Here is a 20102-nt window from a genome sequence, read left to right on the forward strand (position 1 = left end):
TTACAGAGACAAAGTTTGGAGCTGAGACAAAAGGATGGACCATCTAGAGACTGCCATATCCAGGGATCCATCCCATAATTAGCCTCCAAACGATGACACCATTGCATACACTCGCAAGTATTTGCTGAAAGGACCCTAATGGCTTTTTATTTTATGATTACTTTTGTTATATATGTGTATTTGAGTTCCTTCCAATAAAGCAGGTTTTAATTTCATTTAAAGAGCTGTTGGCTACCTACAAAGTATAAAAGTCAATATTGTACTGTTGATGAATTTTTCCAATCTTATTATGATTCTGGCATTTTACAGCTTTGTAGAATTCTAGCTAATTTTTCTTTCTTGTTAGCTTACTACATATCATACTATTTGTTTTCCTAATGAAGTGTGTCTTGATTAAGATGAGCAATGAATCAAATTTGTAGATAATTTTTGAGTTACATAGCCAATTTACACTGGTAAACTTCTTAACCATAAGCATGAGATATCTTTGCATCTTCAATTACTTTCTTCAGTGCTTTCACAATTTAGTAAAGGCTTCCTTTACTTCTTTGGTTGTCTTTATTTCTAGCACCTCCACCCCCACTTTGAAAGCTATTACATATGAATGACATTGTCTTCTTGTCCTGAACATATTCCTTAGTGGTATGTAAGAAAATAAAGGGATCTGTAGGTTTCTTATATATCCTATATGTGCTGAAAGGGTTTACTAGATCAAAGCATTTCCTGCAGGGGATTCTATAGTGCCTTTTGTGTATAGGATTACATTTGCAACTAGGGATACATTGATTTTTCCCCTTATTATTGTGTAGTTCTTTCATATGTCTTGTTGTTCTAGCTTAGGCTTCCAGAAATAAATTAGAGTTGAGGAAATACAGGAAAAAGAGGTAAGTCAGTATATGTAAGACCACTTGTTGCACAAGAATGAAGACCCATATCACAAGACTTGTGTGATCACATGCACACCTCTAAACCATGAACTGATAAAGATAGAAGGACAACTAGAACTTCTTGACCCACCACCAGGCTAACCAAAATACAGTTTCAGAGAGGGAATCTGTCACAGAGGAAAAAACAAAAAACAAAAAACAAAAAAAACAAAAACAAAACAAAAACAAAAAAAAAACGGAGGACAACTGATGCCCTACTTTATCCTTTGGGCACGTATACCAGTTTTTGCAACCAAACACACCTTTCACATAGGCACAACAAAGGGGGAAAACTAGTTTATAAAAAGATATCCATGTTTTATTCTTAATTTTAGTAGAACTAATCAGAATTCCCTCCTGTTTAATAAACTGTTGTTTTGAGATTTTAGTATGTTTACATTTGTTCCTTCTTTTTTAATTTCTTCACTGTTTTTGTAATGAAAGATACTGGATTTGTTTGAAGGCCTTTTACTATATATACAATGATATATTTGTGTCCTTGACCTTGTACTTGACGTTTTACATGTATTAATGTATGTATGTTAAACTGTCCTTGCCTAATTTGAATGAAGCTAACTTGATAGTCTCAAGTGATCTTTTTGATTTGCTGTTAAATTCAGTTTGTCAGTATTGCATTAAAAACCTCTGCATCTATGTTAATCAGGGATATATTGGCCTACAGTGTTCCTCTTTGTAATTTTTCCTATATTAGTTTTCAGTTATTTGTTTTGATCTTTTCTGCTTTGAGTGATGAAATAATACTAGTTTCAAATGCTATGTCTGTTCAGTTTTCTTTATCCTTCTCTTTTATACAATAATTTGATAAACATCAGTATTACTTTTCTCTAATGGTCTGGCAGAATTCATCAGATAATCAATATAAGCCTAGACTTCTGTTGAATGGGTGAATTTTTATGACCACTATAATCTCATTGCTTGCTACTGATCTAATTAACTTACTTATACCATCTCAATGTAATTTTGTTAGGCATATATATCTACAAATATATCCATCTTTTCTAAATTTTCCAATGTATTGCAATATAGGTTTTCAAAGCATTTCCTGGTGGTAATCTTCTTAATTTCATTGGTATCTGACATAATGTCTGCCTCTTCATCTTTAAGTTTATTAATTTGGGTTTTCTGTCTCTTTTGTTTTGGTTAATCTACGTTAAAAGCCTCGAAGTTTTTTTTTTATTTTGTTTGTTTTGTTTTGTTTTGTTTTTGTTTTGTTGTGATTTTTACTCTTTCAAAGAACCAATGGTTTCATTGAATCTATTGAATCTTTATATTTCTGTTTAGTTTTCAATTCATTGATTTCTAGAATGTAATTATACCTAAAACATAACATGTAGAATATGTGAGGCAATCTAAATTCAGTTCTAAAATGGGTGCTTAAAACATGAATTCCTACCATAAAATGGATATGGATACCACTTAAACAAACAAACAAAAAAAAAACAGCTTAGTCAACTATATTTAGGTTGGTAAATATTTTTAGCACTTATAATGCTACTATCCTAGAATGATTTAAGTGTTACTTTAGAAAAGAATGCTTTACCAACTCTGCTGTTCTAAATTGATTCTCTTTCAGACTCCCTCAGGACTGATCAAATAGAGTAACAAATAAATCATTGAAAATGTACGTGTAATATAAATGAAAAGATTTGAAAATCAATGATAGGTAGAAATATATCTTATTGAAATTAATAAATACAGGATTGCTTCTAGTATTTATAATTTGTTAAAATAATATATTTATAAGTATTTATAAAGAATTGTTTATTAGAGGCAGGAAAAATCTGTTATTGGAATTATTTTGAGAAAAACAAAGAAAAATATCTAGATATTTTAATCTTAGATTGTTTTTTAATTTACTTTAAAACTCTCAATATGCCTTCCTGTTTAAGACAAGTAATTGTCAAAATTCACCTTTCAGTGACATGTTGTTATGTCACCTTGGGATGTATTTTAATAACATTCTAACTTTGAATACAAAGTTGCAACTACGTAATTTCTACTTGAAAATTCTCATTTCCTTTTCATTGGATTCAAACTCTAATGGTATTATAATCACATATTATTAGAATTTTAAGTGAGTCTGTATTTAGACAAAATAACTTAATCATTTTCTCATTAATTCACTCTTTAGCATTAATTATCAAATATATAAGATATTTTTATCATACCAACACAGAAGTAGTTTATGAGAGAAATGATTTATTTTGGCTCACAGTTTCAGGCCAAGGTTGGCCATTTTTAATGCTGTGGGCTGAGATAGGTTTGAACTCCGTGGTAGGGAACATATGGAGGAGAAAAACTGCTAACTTCACGCTGGACAGGCAGTAGAAAACAGGAAGTAGAACTCCCTAAATTAAATCAGTGAATGGTGAATTCTTATTTTTTAATTTGGTATTTTATTTATTTATATTTTAAATTTTATCTCCTTTCCCATTTTCCCCAATGTAAATCCCTTTTCCCATCCCCCCTTACCCTGCTTCTATGAGGGTGCTCCTTCACCCACCTACCCCTGCCTCACCACCCTAGCATTCTTCTATACTGGGTCATCAAGTCTTCACAGGAGCAATGGTCTACTCTCTCACTGATGCCAGATAAGACCCCTTCAGCTCCTTCAGTTCTTAACGTAATGCCTCCATTGGGGAAGCTGTGCTCAGTCTGATGGTTGACTTCAAGCATCCACATCTGTATTGTTTAGGATCTGGTAAAGCCTCTCAGGATATTCAAACCACAACACAAGCATTTTCTCAAAGGCTATAGATGTTGTGTATGTGTGTGTGTATATATATATATATATATATATATATATATATATATATATATATATATAGTTGTGAAATGTATATATGTGGTGTATGTACTTGTATGTGTGTGTACATATGAGTGCATATGCATGCAAAGACCAGAGACCCATATCAGATGATTCCTTGATTATTCCATACTATCTTTTCAAAACCATTTTATTTACTCTTTGATAATTTGGTACAATGTATTTTGATAAAGTCACCTTTCCTGTCCCATCTCTGACCAAATCTAGTTCCAACTCCCTAGTTACTATGTTCTTTAACTCTTATTCTTTTTAATTAATTTTTTTAATTAGGTATTTTCTTTGATGGCTGATTAGGCCATCTTCTCATAAATATGCAGCTAGAGACACAAGCTCAGGGGGTACTGGTTAGTTCATATTGTTGTTCCATCTATAGAGTTGCAGACCCCTTTAGCTCCTTGGTTACTTTCTCTAGCTCCTCCATTGGGGGCCCTGTGCTCCATCCAATAGCTGACTGTGAGTATCCAACTCATTTATTCCATTCTAATTGCTCAAACTGCTCAAATTGGGGGGATATTGAGTCAGCAAGAAAATAGTCAGACAAGTAGTTGTTAACCATTTAGAGGAAAGCGGTTCTCTCTCTTCTAGCAACTCTCAAGTTACTCAGCTACTGTGAAATATTATGCCAATATTTCCAATTCCATAATGGTATTTTTTTTTCTGGCTTAGACTTCTGTAGGTCTTATACATGCTGTCACTTCCACTTTGACTTCATGTGTGCAACTGTTCTGTTGGAACCAGAAAACACTATTATTTGTAGTCATCCTCTACTTCTGGAACTTGAAATCTTTCTGCCCCTTCTTCCATGAAGATCTCTGAACCTTGGGAGAAAGAGGTAATATAGATATCCCATTTAGGGCCAAGCAATCCTAAAATGCTTATACTCTGAATGTTGATACCTTGTGGTTCGTGTTTATCACCATCTACTCCAAGTAGTTATTTATCTTATATAGCTTCAGAGATGCCTGGCCTATATCAAAAAGTTGTTAGAGGTCAGTTGATTTTTGTCTAGTTAATAGAATAATAGTGGTAAGTTAACTATTGGGTTCTATGACTTATGTAACACAGATTTCTGGCCCCAATAATAATCCACATAATTTTTTGAGGGTTTTTGCACTGATTGACAGAGCTGTCTGTTCAGAGAGTCACAGTCATCTACCTTTCAGTCAGTGCTTGAATTATCAATGCATGTAAACACATCTGGCTTTTTATGTGAGTGCTAGTGTCCAATTTTAGGCCCTCATACTTGTGTGAAAAGTACTTTACCTTTGAACCAACATTTCAAGCAAATATTCATTACAGAAATAAAATAAAACATATTTCTGCTCTGGAGCAAAGAGTAAAGACTTTAAAATTTCTTCCTGAAAGTGAAGAAAGTGAATCTTCTGAAATGGACAAACGAAATGTTCATTAACATGAAAAAGTATGCCAAGTTAACCCTTAGTATATGTTTAATAGATTCATAGAAAAATCTAAATCTTACACAAATGACCAGTTTATTAAAAGTCCAATGTACATCTTTATAGAAGGAAAATAGGTTAGTAAATTATTCTTGAGAAAATGAATGAGTTAGGAAAAGATATATAATCTGAGTTGAAGTTCTTGTACATTTTGGACAGTATTTTCATCATTGTATCTTACTTTGTGACATGATTTTAAATTTGCTTAATTACTAAAATTTCTATAATTATATATATGATAATCATGTATCTTTCTAAATTTTATGTAAATGCAGAAACTTATGAAGGAGCTTCACTCGATAATTCAAATGAGAACAAAGTAAAAGTGTAAGAGACAGGGGAACAATATTACAGAGACCCTAGTATAAGACTACTGAACATGTTCAGGTTCTTACTTTGGGGCATCCTTGTCTGAGTTGCAACAAAATGTACCACTTGATTCCTTATTTTCTATTTTTGGAAAATAATATTCACATCAGGAAAATTTTTCTTCAACTTGCAGTAATTAATTTCTGACAGCCAAGTGATAATTATTTGTACATGTGAAACATGACTAGGGATTCAAAGATCTGTACACAAATACTTTAATGTTACATGAAAAGTTCCTTTGACATTCATTAAGTGTAACAATTTGATAATTAAAGCAAAACATGTCCAGTCCAATATATATTTTCTTAATTCTGTTTGTCAGCCAAAGTTATACTTGTCAAATATATCTATACCTGAGAAAAGAAATCTAAAAAGTTTGTTTTTTCAAAAAAATGTATAAAATATGGTCTTTATTAGATTAGGAAGACTGCCTTTTACCAGGGATTCAAGTTTATATTGCTTATTTTGACATCTAGACTAGTACCACAACATGGTTCTAGAGCTAGGAAAAAAACCTGTGGTCATGTTAAGCTTTCAAACAAGAAGTTATATGATTCTTTTGACTATAAACCAACTAGCTTTTTAAAAAAGGCCAGCAGAGCAAAATTTTGAAAATTATCAATGAAATTAAACATTATCTATGGAAAATATATACTTTTAGCATGCTTCAATAAGAAAAATGATTGAAAGGGCATCACCCTCATACAGTTATATGTTGGAGTTACAATGGGGAAGGCAGCTGGGACATATTTAACTGGAAAATTCTGGTCACTGCTGGTTTCCATCAATTGCTGACAACAAAGCTAAATACAAGAAAGAAGGGAAGTTAGACATTTGAAAGTGATAAAGGAGAGGCTCCAGAATACTAGTCCTTTCCTCAGGCCCCTCTCTTTTAGTATTCTCAGCCTCCTTGCAATCATATAATCAGAAATAGTCAAGTTTCTTATTTCTGACAAAGGGAAAGGCAACTTTCAAGAAGAATTAAAGCAGACCTCTTTCAGATTCCTCCAGTGTTTTACATCTACTAAGAAAAAAAAAATCAAAAAGAAAAAAAAAAGGACAGGAAGTAAGGAAGAAAGAAAGGAGAGAGAGAGAGAGAGAGAGAGAGAGAGAGAGAGAGAGAGAGAGAGAGAGGAAGAAAGAAAGAAAGAAAGAAAGAAAGAAAGAAAGAAAGAAAGAAAGAAAGAAAGAAAGAAAGAAACAAAGAAAGAAAGAAAGAAGCAATTAAGTAAGCTTGTATACGTATAGTAGCTTCAGAATCAGTGAGATAGCTCATTGTGTTAAACAGTTTGCGACACAAGTACATGTGCTTGATCTACCTACAAAGCCTATGGTGGAAGGAAAGAAATGACACTGAAAGGTTTTCTCTGACATTCACACACACACTGTGGCCAATGAACAGACACACAGACACACACACACACACACACACATCATGCATATACACCAAAAATAAAATAACTAATTAAAAAAAAGGATGATAGTTTCTTGTTGGTTAAGTGTTTTACTATTTAAGAGCACTGACTGCTGTTCCTGAGGACTCAGGTTTGATATTCAGCACTCCAATGGCAGCTCAAAATCACCTGTAACACTATTTATTAAAGGGATCTGATGTTCTGTTCTGAGCTCCACATGCATCAAATACACAAGTGGTACACAAACTCACATTCTGGCAAGAAACACACACTAAAAATCTAAAAGTCTAGTTTTGAAAGTATGATAGCATTAAATCAAAATTTTAATAATATTTTGCAAACAAAATTTTTTTACAAGTGTCAGAATATAGAACAAATATGAAAACTTATGTTAAAAAAAAGTGAAACAATTGGAATATCTTTGTAAGGGTCCAGTCATTTATAGTACTATCAACAAAAGAAGAGGAACTAATTAAATCTCCAGAGTAGAAGCATGTTGCCTGTGCCCTGATCCTACATCCCCTTTGGGTTTGGGGGTGCTTGTGGCAGGGTCAAGGACACAAACTCTGGGATCAGGTGAGAAATGCTGCAGCAAGCTTATCTGAGCACTGCTGCAAGCTCCTTTTTTACCCTCCACCCACATCCCCATTGGTCCCAAGAAAACATTGCTCATGAACAGCAAGTTCCTGATTGGCTGGCATTGTTTGCATTAGCAATCCTTGATCTCTCAGGAAGTACTCAATTAGGTCCTCTTGCAGGAGATGTTTTTTTGTAGCTGCATATCCCTTAGCATTTATATAGAGGTGGCCTTGCATTCCTGCTATAGACATGGATATTAGAATATAGAACAAAATAAATGACAAGTACATTAAATCAAAAAACATAAAATATATAAATGATACATAAGAAGATTCTAAAATCACCTTAAAAATTCAAGAAACCAGTGATAAATAATTGAGAATCATATATAACAGTCATTTTATCAAAACAAAATATCTATGAAAAGCAGAGAACTGAACAAACATCATTGTAATAGAAATGATTTTCATTGCACATTTGTATTATTAAACCAAAATATTAATTAAATAAAAGACAAGTTCAAAGATATTGCAGAACTGAAAATAGGCTTAAGGATCCTTTCTTCAGAAACTACTATTGTATAATGATAGGAAAGAACTACTGAAGAAGATATAGAAAATGGTGTTAGAGAGAAAGGAAGATGAAATTTAGCCTTTAGAATACATAATATGTATGTATAAAGATAGCCTCTGAGCCCCAGTGGGTTCCCAAGCCAGATAAGGGATGGTAGAGCACTGCCTTAGAGAGCATAGCAGAGTGGGGCTACTCCCTCTCACCAAATCAGGTTTCGGTCTATTCTCCTCCAATAGAGACAAAGACCATGTCATAATAAATCCAGTTTCTGTTTTCCCACCAGACAACTGTGTTTTTTTTAAGTCGTGTAACTGGCATTCTAGGTGATATGCATCAAAGACCCCTGCTCCCTCCTATCACTTCCTCCCCTATCCACATTTCTGCCCTCTCTGCCCACCACTAGAGCTATATAAACTAGCCCTCTATTTCAAATAAGGAGCTATACTCCAAAAACAGTCTCAAGAGGTCATTCATAATCCAGCCTCCATCTCCTAGCCACACCCACCCTGTTATTCACTTGCATTTAGACCTTATTCCCCAGCTCCTCTGTACCCAGAGACAACAATAGATGAAAAGCAAAATGAAGTTCTGTGTGCATCGTACAAAGTGGAAGTAAATAGAAACATTGAAAATTATTAAAACTACCTAGGATCCTATTATTTGCATAAGAAAACAAATTATTCCATTGATGACCAAGAAGCTACCTGTGGAGCAATTCTCCATCCTGTGTATTTTTCTTATCAAGTATTTTTTTTTGTTTTTTAATCAAGGAAGGAGCACACATCTCTGCTTAAATCCTGTCAGTACTATAGACATATACTAGAGCATCACTCTTCTTTATAACTGAAGCTATCACACTTGAAGAGAATTCGTAGGATTTTTTTTCAATGTAGGAGAAATATTTGATGATGCAAACACTATATATTCTTTTTTTTTTTTTTCAAAAGTATGAATTAGACTTGAAGTTTAACAGGATCTTTGTGGAACTGCCCATGTCTTCAGCTCTGCCCCATACAAGGAGGAAGTTTAGGAAAGGTATCATTCAACCTTGACCTGGTTTTGAATTCTTCACCTCTATTCACTTACTAATTCAAAGAGGAGAATGCAGATATCTAGTAGTCAAAGGGAGGATCTCTTGGTAACTTCTAACCTGGCAAGCTACTTAAAATTATAATCTGCACCTTATTTAAAATTGTCTGAATATTATTTGTGTTTTTATATTTCTTATTCTGTTTGATTTTTTTTTTCCATGATTCTTGGTGCTTTGTGTGACAGTGAAATTTTTGTCTCTTTAAGTTTTTGATATCTTGGAATTGAGAAAGTGATGTCAGGAATGTGACACTGTGGCCTGTTGAGCTGTAGAATCTTAGAATCAAGGCTTCTTTATCATCTTTGATCCTCTTTCTTTCCTGAAATGCAGGGAGACAGTTTCCTCTGAAGTTCTTTTATCTTACTAAAGGAAATTTCAATGTAAGATGGATTGCAATTGTTAAAAAATCTCATTAACCAGGATGAATTAACCACCCAAAAAGGGACTGAAAATTAAATACCCCAATGTGAGACCTCTGGAGTTTTTTCTCAGCAATTGGCTATTTTCTAGGTCCATTTATCTCCCCTAAACACCATTTATTACCCATGCAAAATTATATATGGCCTCCATTTTCCTCCCCTTTTGAAGAGATGTCTACGTGTCAATGATTTGGTCTTTGAGTATCACAGGTTCTATGGTTCTCATTTTCATATGTATGTTAATGTGTCACTACTCCTTCTTCTGTTGTTTATATGTCCTTTGCCAGGTGATTTAGATAAAACACAACTGTGATCTTGAGAACAGGAGGAAAGAGTCCTATGATGTGGTCTCAGAAACTAACAAAGCAACATCTGGCATGCCACTAAATGTTTTTGAAATATTTTTGTGTCATCAATTATTTGTTCCTTTTTTCACACTGATAGAGAGGATGGGACTTTTACATGACAAAATACAGAACATGTGCTCAGTTACCTTGGGCAAGTTGCTTATGTATTAGAGATTCTTTTGCTTCATTTAAACTGTATTCATTATACCCATTGGCTGTATATTAAATTTAAGATTATGACATAAAGAGAAGTCAGGTTCCTATCCTCAGTGTGCTTATAATATGTTGGTGGAGACAAATCTTTAAAATTACTATAGTTTAAGTCAATATACATTGACTTATTCAAAATTTTGCCTACATGACTTAAATCAAGAGATATGTGTATCATTTTACTGATTGAAAGAGATGAGTAAAGACAGAGAAAGAATAACTGAGAGAAGAAAGGAAATGAGAGGCAGAGAATTACATTAAAATTGTTTTTCAATATTCAATGAGATATTTTAAATTTGTAGTAAGAACTAAATCTATCACTGTGGTAAGAATGAAATCATTCATTCAAATTGAATCTTTAGAATTTACAAATATATTTCATGTGAAAAATCAGTTGACAAGATAGGTTGTTAAGGATCCTAATCAGATGTCTAATACAGAAATTGTTCTGTAGTTATCTGGGAGGGCATAATGTACTCACAATTTAAATTTGGAAAAGGGAAATTCAAAAAGAAAATACCAAATATCCTATATTAACTTCATTTCTCATGTATCAACACATTTCTAACAACAGAATGCTATGTTTCTCAACAATTTCTTATTTTATAACAGTTTTCATTGCTATATTTATGATTTGTAGGAATACCCAAATATAACTTTGTACTGTTATATACCACTATGAAGAATTGATTCTTCATTCCTAATTAATTTTCCAAGTGATCAAATGGATCCACTATTGAATTTCTTTAATATATGTGTTTGTTGAGAATATGGATATTTATTTTTAATATTAATATTTTCAGTAAGTTTTTATTATTACATTGTTTCAAAGCAAAGTGTTTGCATATGTTAGTAATGTGTTTTAATAAGTATTTATCATTATAACCATAAATTATGTGCCAGACTGAAATATTCCCACGTTGTCATTTTGAGTTCTAAAGAAAGACAAAGGGCAATCTGTCTTCTCAAAATAGTTCTCATTAGCTAATAGGTAATCCAGTAGAAGAGACAACAGACTGGATGAGATTAGAAAACTAAAGTCCTAAGATCTTTTTAATGGATGCAATTATAAACAACATACAATAGTTAGTGCATGAACAAAATTTATGAATGGGAGAGTGGATAATGCTTGATTCATGTGAAGACATCAAGTACATTAAATGCATCAAAAAGAAGTATTCGAAAGCATTTGAGGCTTCTTTTACACATCAGGGATACGTTAAAATTCCTGCCTAGGTAATATTTTAGGGAATAGTATCATTCACATTGATAAGAAAATAAAAACAAGAATAAATATAGTTAAAAGCACAAGAAGATACAGCAGGGACTACTGCTATTGAAATGCCTAAGAGAAACCAAATAATGTGCTACAGAAGCTGTGTGTTGGAATACCATTAATATTTTAAGGCCATTTTCAAATTATTAATGTTAATTAAAAGAATCAGTTCAGGTCAACTGACATATTCTTTAAGAGAGACAAAACTTAAGTTGTTCAGAAAAGAAGTATTTAACACTTACCAGTAATAAAATAAAATAAAATAAAATAAAATAAAATAAAATAAAATAAAATAAAATAAAATAAAATGGAAGCTGGGATTTTGTTCTATCTAACCAAAAAACTTAATTTGTCATAATTTCTTTGATGTCTGGACAAGAGACTCAGAGCTTACTATGCAGATGGCTATAACCAGAGCATCAGTATTGGCATGAGTTATTCTAGAATCAGCTCCCAAATAACTGGGGGAAGTGCACCAGCTAACTTTTGCACATATGGTGGCTGAATGACAGAAGAAAGGTAGTGACTTCTGAAGACCTAAATCTTTTATTATAGCCAAGAAAACTGTCTGCTTTCCAGTTCCAATGAAAGACTGCCTTTATCTCCCAAGCTGTAAGAAAATGTGTCCTTTGTTCCACTGGGAGAAACTATATCTCTCAAGATTTTACAAGTGTCCTTTGAAAGATAAAATGTAACAAAGGAAGTAAAATGTTCTGTTGATAAGAGGACAAAACATTTGTGATACTCATAGGGTATTATCTTTTAACAAAGGGACACTATCAGAGAATGATCACAAAGACTTAGAGCTAGCAAGGGGCAGAAATAAGGACAATGAATTGGGAAGAATTTCATGAAGAAGCATGTGTTAACGCCAACAGATCACACAGAAATTTCAAATAGGCTTTCAAATAGGTACATTCATCTATGTTTTAAAACTGTTAAGAATGGATTTAATAGGTGACAGGGTGACATATTGTATTATATATTATACATGATACATTATATATTATATTATATATTATACATTACACATATATATTATATATCATATATAAATTAATGTAATATATTTACTTTATATATACTCTAAAATGATATTGTAGAATGATTATAAACAATTTATGCTCCTGTCACTATGCATAAAAATTTGAGGTCACTCATATATCTATTATGATATCACATATGTCTATGTGTATGTTCATATGTATGACTATGATATATATGTGTCATAATAAGATGTACAGATCAGAGGATAATCTTGAGTTTGGGGCTCACAAACTCCCAGAGATATGTATCTCTATTTTTCATCTTACCACAGGAGCATCAGGATCGTTGACACACAGTACCAACTTTTTACGTAGGTTCTGGAAAATTAAATTCAATTTCTCATACTTATACTGTAAGAATTTAACTACTGACACATTTTTTACCAACATGAAATCATCAATATTTTTGACAACACTTAATATTCTTTTCAATTTTGGTTTTGATCCTACTTGGATAATGGTAATAAATCAGTATACCTATAATATAAATTTTCCTGATAAACACACTGAATATTTTTTATTATGTTTACTGAATATATGGATAGTAGTCTTTGTAATTTCTGTTCAAGTCATGTTTGTCCACTATTCTGTTTGTTTTTCACATAGAGATTAGAATATTTTCATTAGTCTAGGGGATGAATCACTAACTTTGATTGGCTATTTTCCTCAAGATTAATGCATTTGTATTTACGGCATAGTTTCTGTTTCAATTCTTATTCCTAGTATTTGTTATGAATTGATTTATACTGAGTACATAAAATGAGTTTTTTTCAATCCCTATAGTCTCTCAATTTATTACTTTGTTCCTAAAAACTACAAAAGTGTTAGAAGAATTTACTAGTGAATGTCTCTCACTAGACATTACCTTTGTAAAGAATGTTTGACGAATTTAATCATTAGCAAAAATGCCATTTATGTTTTATGTTGTGATTGTTTTAGCAATTTGGGTTTTTCCATGAATTACTCAACTTATTGTGAAATTTATTATTTGCTTAACATCACTCATTATATTATTTTAAAATCTTCATAAAATTCGTAAAACATGGCAGGAAAGAACTTTTTTATTTCATTGAAATTAATTTGTAATTATACTTATTTAGAAATTATTTTAGTTATGGTTATAGTTGCTGTAATGAAACACCATGACGAAAGCAAATGGGGGAGAAAGGACTTTTATTTGACACACTTCCACATCACTGTACATCATCGAATGAAGTTACAACAGGAACTCAAACAGGGCATGAAAAACAGAGGCAAGAGGTGATGCAGACTTTATGGAGAGGTTTTCCTTATGGGCTTGCTTCCTTTGGCTTCCACATGCCTCTTCTCTCTCTCTCTCTCTCTCTCTCTCTCTCTCTCTCTCTCTCTCTCTTTGTCATAAGCATTCCAAGGACTTGCTTATAATTTTTATTATAGAACTGAGCCCAAGAATGGAACAATCCACAACAGGATGGGCCTTTCCCCATCAATCAATACTTATAAAATATTCTACAGGTTTGCCTATAACTCAATTTTATGGAATAATTTTCTCAGTTGAAGCAAACAGAAAAATGGCAGTGAGTGGCAGCCATTGTGGCAATAACGGGAAGCTAAAGGCTTATAACTAGAGAGCACAATGTAGAGAGGTAGGTGAGCTTATACTACCTAAACCTTCCCTAAAACATCACCAATTAATATCTGAGATTATGCTGGACTCTCCATATTCAAACTACCACAATATCTTAAAAGAACCTATTCTTTTCTTTGTACCTTATTTTTATTGTAAATTTGTATTGTGGTGATATATTTTATTTCCTCTATTGACATTGGTTACTGTGATATGTTCTTTGGCTCATATTAAGAGAATATTCAGTTTTTTAAATTGTAGTTTCTTCACTGACCCATTAATTGCTTACCTGTACTGTTTAATTTCTACATATTTGACTTTTCTATCATTTTAATGTGTATTTCATTTAACTAAATCCATGTATTGTGCTTTGAGCCCTGAATAAATACAATTAATTTAATTCTATTTAGATTATTTTATATCCTAGTTTGTGGGCAGTATTAGTAAAAATTTAATTTGTATTGGAAAAGAATATTCATTTCACAATGTACATCTGTAATTTTGGTCCATTTCTCAAAATTTGTTGATAAAAATGTATATAAACTTAACTCTTCCTTTTATCTTAAGCACACAGAAAGAGAATATAGTACGTTAATACTCCCAGAATGATGATGCCTTTTTTCCTTGGTTTTTAGTGCATAAAAAATGACCATCTGAAATCAATGCTACACTTTGAGATAATAACAGCTGTGATAGTTTGAATGAAATGGCCCCCATAGTGACATAGGGTGAGCCACTATTAGTAGGTGTGGCTTTGTTGGTGTAGGTATAGCCTTGTTGAAGGAAATATGTCAAAGGTGGTGGGTGGTATTTGAAGAACCCAACTAAGTGTCGTGGTGTGAATACAAATAGCAACATAGACTCATGTGTTTGAAATCTTGTTTCCTGAGCCCATGGACAAAGATACTCTTGAGGATATATGGATTTGTTGATGTAGATGTCATTTTGTTGGAGGAAATGTGTCACTGGGGGTGGGCTTTGTGGTTTGAAAGGATCAGGCCAGGCCAATGGCCCACAGTAACTTGATGCAGTCTGCTAATCCAGATAAACAACTCTCAGGTCAGCACCATGTTTGCTGTTATGCTGCCATGCTTCCTGCTATGACAATAATGGACTAAACCTTGGAAATTATGAGCCAGCCCCAATTTTATGTATACATGTGTTGCTGTGGTTATGATGTCTCTTCACAGCAATAGAAACACTTAATAAGACAGCAATGTATATAAAGACATGCCATAATTTCAACTCTAGCATACTTAATTGGAGCTAGATGGCTGTATGCTATTCACTTTTCATATATTCTTTTTAAAGTCTACTGGCACATTGTTAAAAACCACTGTATTGTGATATGAATATAGTCATTGTAATGGAATATGGGTACTATTTGTATCCCATGTCATTTACTGCCTAAGTAAAAGTACCTAAATGCTTTGGAAAATCCCTTGGAAGATTTTGTCTAGAAATTTGTCTAACAGAAAAAAATAATTTTATCTACCATCTTCACAGCATTATTTCAAGAAGGTCAGTATTGGTGAGAGTTTTCTAGTTTGCTTTGTATCTATGTAATAAACAGCATGACTAAAAGGAATTTGGTGAGCAAAGGATGTATTTCATCTTTACAGCTAACTGACTTACTACCTATCATGAAGAAAATGCAAGTCAAGAACTTACAAGTCAGTAACTGAATCAGAGGACATGATGAACACTGCTTACTGACTTCTTCCTTGTGACTTGCTCAGACAACATTCTTATTTATTGCAGTGCCATCTGAGCACGAGTGCCATCACTTAAAATTATCTCATAGGCATGCATATAAGCCAATCTAAAGGAAATATTCTATGAGTTATCGTCTGTGTCAAATAGACAAAGAAACTAACTAGAACAGATAGATATAAATATGCATTTAATAACGTGCATACTGCACAAAGTCTAAATGTTTATATTAACATCCTTTGAAATTGACACAGAAAATAATTTTGTAGAAATAGTTTCCACTTTCTGCATGTATAATATAAACATTAGCTCATTGAATATAGGAAGTAGTCTTGAGCACTTAAAAATTAATATTGTGGGCTGGAGAGATGCCTCAGCAATTCAGAGCATTGACAGCTTATCCAGAAGTCCTTAGTCCAATTCCCAGTGGACTGATGCACTCTTCTGGTATGTTTGAAGACCTCAACAGTGGACTCACACCCAAAATATATAAATAAATATATTTAAAAAAAAAGAATATTGCAAGTTTATATATGAGTTCATAATATTTGATTCATTGATCTATGGTTAATTTGCCTCGTTGATAAATGTTAGTTAGGATGCTATCATTCTTATTCAATCAATGACATCATACAAAATCATATTGTTAGAAAATTTTGGAGAAATTCCATAAAAAAATATATTATTTTTTTAAAACTGAAGGTAGTATTTTGAAAGCCTGCTCAAATACAAATACCACTGAGGTATTGCTACTGCATAATTTTAAGCAGAAAAAAATGTTGGGTTTTGGTCATTTAACCTTGAACATATCATTTTTACCTAAAATTGTTATTACCAAGAATTGCAACAATATCTCACTACATTTTTCTCCAAAATTACATAGGCTAACAGTGACCTGGTCATCCCCAAAGTCTCATGAACATGAACATTGTAGGAAGAAGGAAAGAAATAAATGTGGAAATTTTCCTTAATTCTGCAAAGACATATATAAATTATATATATATATAATTACTGAAATATTAAAAATGAAATGTCACCCAAATACTATTTTTGAGATTTCTATATAACTATTAGTATAGCAGAAACCCTGGGAAACACAGATTTTTTTATTATACTTTCCTCAGCATTTGATACTTTCAATTTCCAAATGCACTGTCACAAAATTTTCCAAGATATACACATAGTAGTCATTTTTGTAAGGAATTATTTTTACAAATGTAAAATGATATTGATAAAATAAATATTTATAGCTTGTAAGTGTAACTAGAATATGATACATCTTTTATTAAGTCCCTTAAGGATAGACCATGATTTAAAGATAAAAGCAGGTACAGAAAACTGTAGCTCTGGTATGGATCAAATATTTATCTTTTATTTTCTTTTGATAATTGCTCTGAGGTTTTGTATGTATTCAGGCACATGAAATATTAGAGGTAAAAAAAAGTCATATGGAGAATTCAGTGGTGATTGCTGGTTAATGGCAAAATACATGAAGTTTTAGTAATTTGCTTTGTTTTGTGATCCCCAATTCCTGGAAGTGATGAAAATGTCTATTCATTCCATATAGAGCACTAACTATACAAGAAAAATAAATCCAACCTGGTACCTTGCTTATTCAGTGAGTTTATTGGATTACTTACAGGAGTGTATGTGAGAGGTTACTTACAGTAGCATAGGTAGTGAAAAGGCAACTGAATCATCAAAAATCTCACATGATATACTATACATGAAGACACAAAGATGCTGTATGCAACACTGAAGCTCCCAGCATAACTCATAGGTAGTTAAGCCAGGTGAAGAATTTTCTCTACTCTCCAATTATTTCTGCATTCATAAGTTGGAGAGGGTAATTGGAAATTCCATGAGCTTTCTGAGGCCTACATGTTTTGTTTAAGTCCTGAACATTTTTAAGTTTCTCTTCCTAAGAATTAAGGACTCTGTAAATAGGAAGAAATGTTTCACTTGGGAGGTGGAAGATTTCCAATAAAACACACATGAAATCTTAGTTCAAACTTCTCCCTCATAAAATTTACCAGTCATTGACTTATAGATTATAACTATACATTTCTAACTAGAATATAAGAAAAAAATCACTTGAAAATATCTAACAAGTAAATACTGATTTTAATGATAATAAGGCTAAAATGTTTGGCTTTTCTCCATCCATGAACATTTTGTTTGAAAACTGTACTATTTTAAATAAAGTATTAACATATAATGAAAAATTAGTATGTAATAAATTCATATATTAACCTTAATTTTAGGTTTTATCTCTGGAGGTATGATCTATAATTGATTGTTAATTTGTTACATGACTAACCAAATTAGCTATGTTATGATAGACATTATTTTAAAATTAAGCTTTAACATTGTTAACCCCTTGAAATTTGTTCCTTGAGGACCAAAAGCCTTGCTACATAATATTCTTCATAAAAGAAACATACATTTTAAATGTGTAATACATTCTATTTAAGATATTATTCTCAGATGTAACTTTTAGAATTATTTTTGATTACTGTATAATCTATAATCTGAAACTTATTGAATTTTAGTTTAAACAGAAAAATAGTGAGAATAAAAATTTGCTATAAATATTGTACTTTCTAAATTTATTTAATCTCTTATGTAATTTTTAATAAAAATTGTGACATAATTTTCCTTTAGAATATTAAAATGTGTGTATATATATATATGTATAGCTAAAATCCTAGTAATTCAAAATATTTTCTTAAATAAAAACATAAATATTTCTAAAATAATACAATTTTTAATCGAAAAAAATTCTAAAATCTTTAATATTAATGTTATTCTCTTTATTTATTTATTTATTTATTTATTTATTTTTTATTTATTTATTTATTTATTTATTTATTTATACTCAGTTGCTGCCTACACTTACCAGTACCCCCTCACAGAGTCCTTCCTCTATTGCAGTCATTGACCCACCTCAGTCTCCCCTCCCACAGTTTCTCATCTTATTCTTCCTCTCCCTTGCCTCTGAGAAGGTGCCACCCCCACTCACCAGGCCTCCCCCTTCCCTGGGGTCTCAAGTCTCTAAAATATTAAACACATCTTCTCCTACTACTGACAGACAAGGGTAGACATCTCCTGTATATGTGCCACAGGACTTTTACCTGCCAGTATATGCTCCTGGTTGGTGGCTCCATCACTTGGAGCTCTCTGGGTTCTGGGTTAGTTGAGACTGCTGGTCTTCCTATAGGGTCACTCTCACTTTTAGCCTCTTCTGTCCTTCCCCTAATTCAACCTTAGGATTCCCTCAGTCCAATGGTTGGGTATACGTTTCTGTTTCTGTCTCAGTCAGCTGCTGGTTGGGCCTCTCAGTGGTCACCCAGGCTCCAGGCTATAAGCAAATTTTATCATCAGCAGTAGTGTCAGGCCTTGGTGCCCTCCAATGAGATGGATTCCAAGTTGAGCCAGTCTTTGGACTGCCTTTCCCTCAGTTTCTTTTCCATTTTTGTCCCTGCAGTTCTTTTCAACAGGAACACTTCTGGGTCAGAAATTTTATATGTGATTTAGTAGTCCTGCCCCCCTTCTTGAGGCCCTTTCAATCTACTGGAGGTTGATTCTTCCAATGTCCTCTCCCTAATGTTGGGCATTTTAGCTAAGGTAACCCCCATTGAGTCTTAAGAGTCTCTTACCTTCAAGGTCTCTGGTATTGTCTAGAGGGTCCAGCCACCTCCAAATCATAGAGGCTGCTTATTTCTATTCATACCGTTGGCCCTCAAAGCTTCTCTCCTGCACCCCCCCCCCAATCTGGTCTCATTTCTCTTTTCCCCACCTGTTTCTCTCTCATAAACAGTTTTCTCCCTCCCTCTGCCTGCAGTGATTATTTACTTCCCGTATCTAAGAGGGATTGAAGCAACCTTACTCGGACCTTTCTGCTTGATACACTTCTTAAGGTCTGTAGGTTGTATCCTGGGTATTCTATATTTTTGGGCTAATAACTACTTACCAATAAGTGAACACAATGCATGTACTTTTGGGTCTGTGTTACCTAACTCAGAGTGATATATATATATATATATATTTTTAGTTAGGTATTTTCGCCATTTACATTTCCAATGCTATCCCAAAAGTCCCCCATGCCCTCATCCCCCACTCTCCTCCCCCCTCCCACTTCTTGGCCCTGACTTTCCCCTATACTTAGGCATATAAAGTTTGCAAGATTAATGGCCCTCTCTTTCCACTGATGGCCAACTAGGCCATT

The sequence above is a fragment of the Mus caroli genome, chromosome X, assembly GCF_900094665.2.
Source record: "Mus caroli chromosome X, CAROLI_EIJ_v1.1, whole genome shotgun sequence".
NCBI classification, from domain to species: Eukaryota; Metazoa; Chordata; class Mammalia; order Rodentia; family Muridae; genus Mus; species Mus caroli.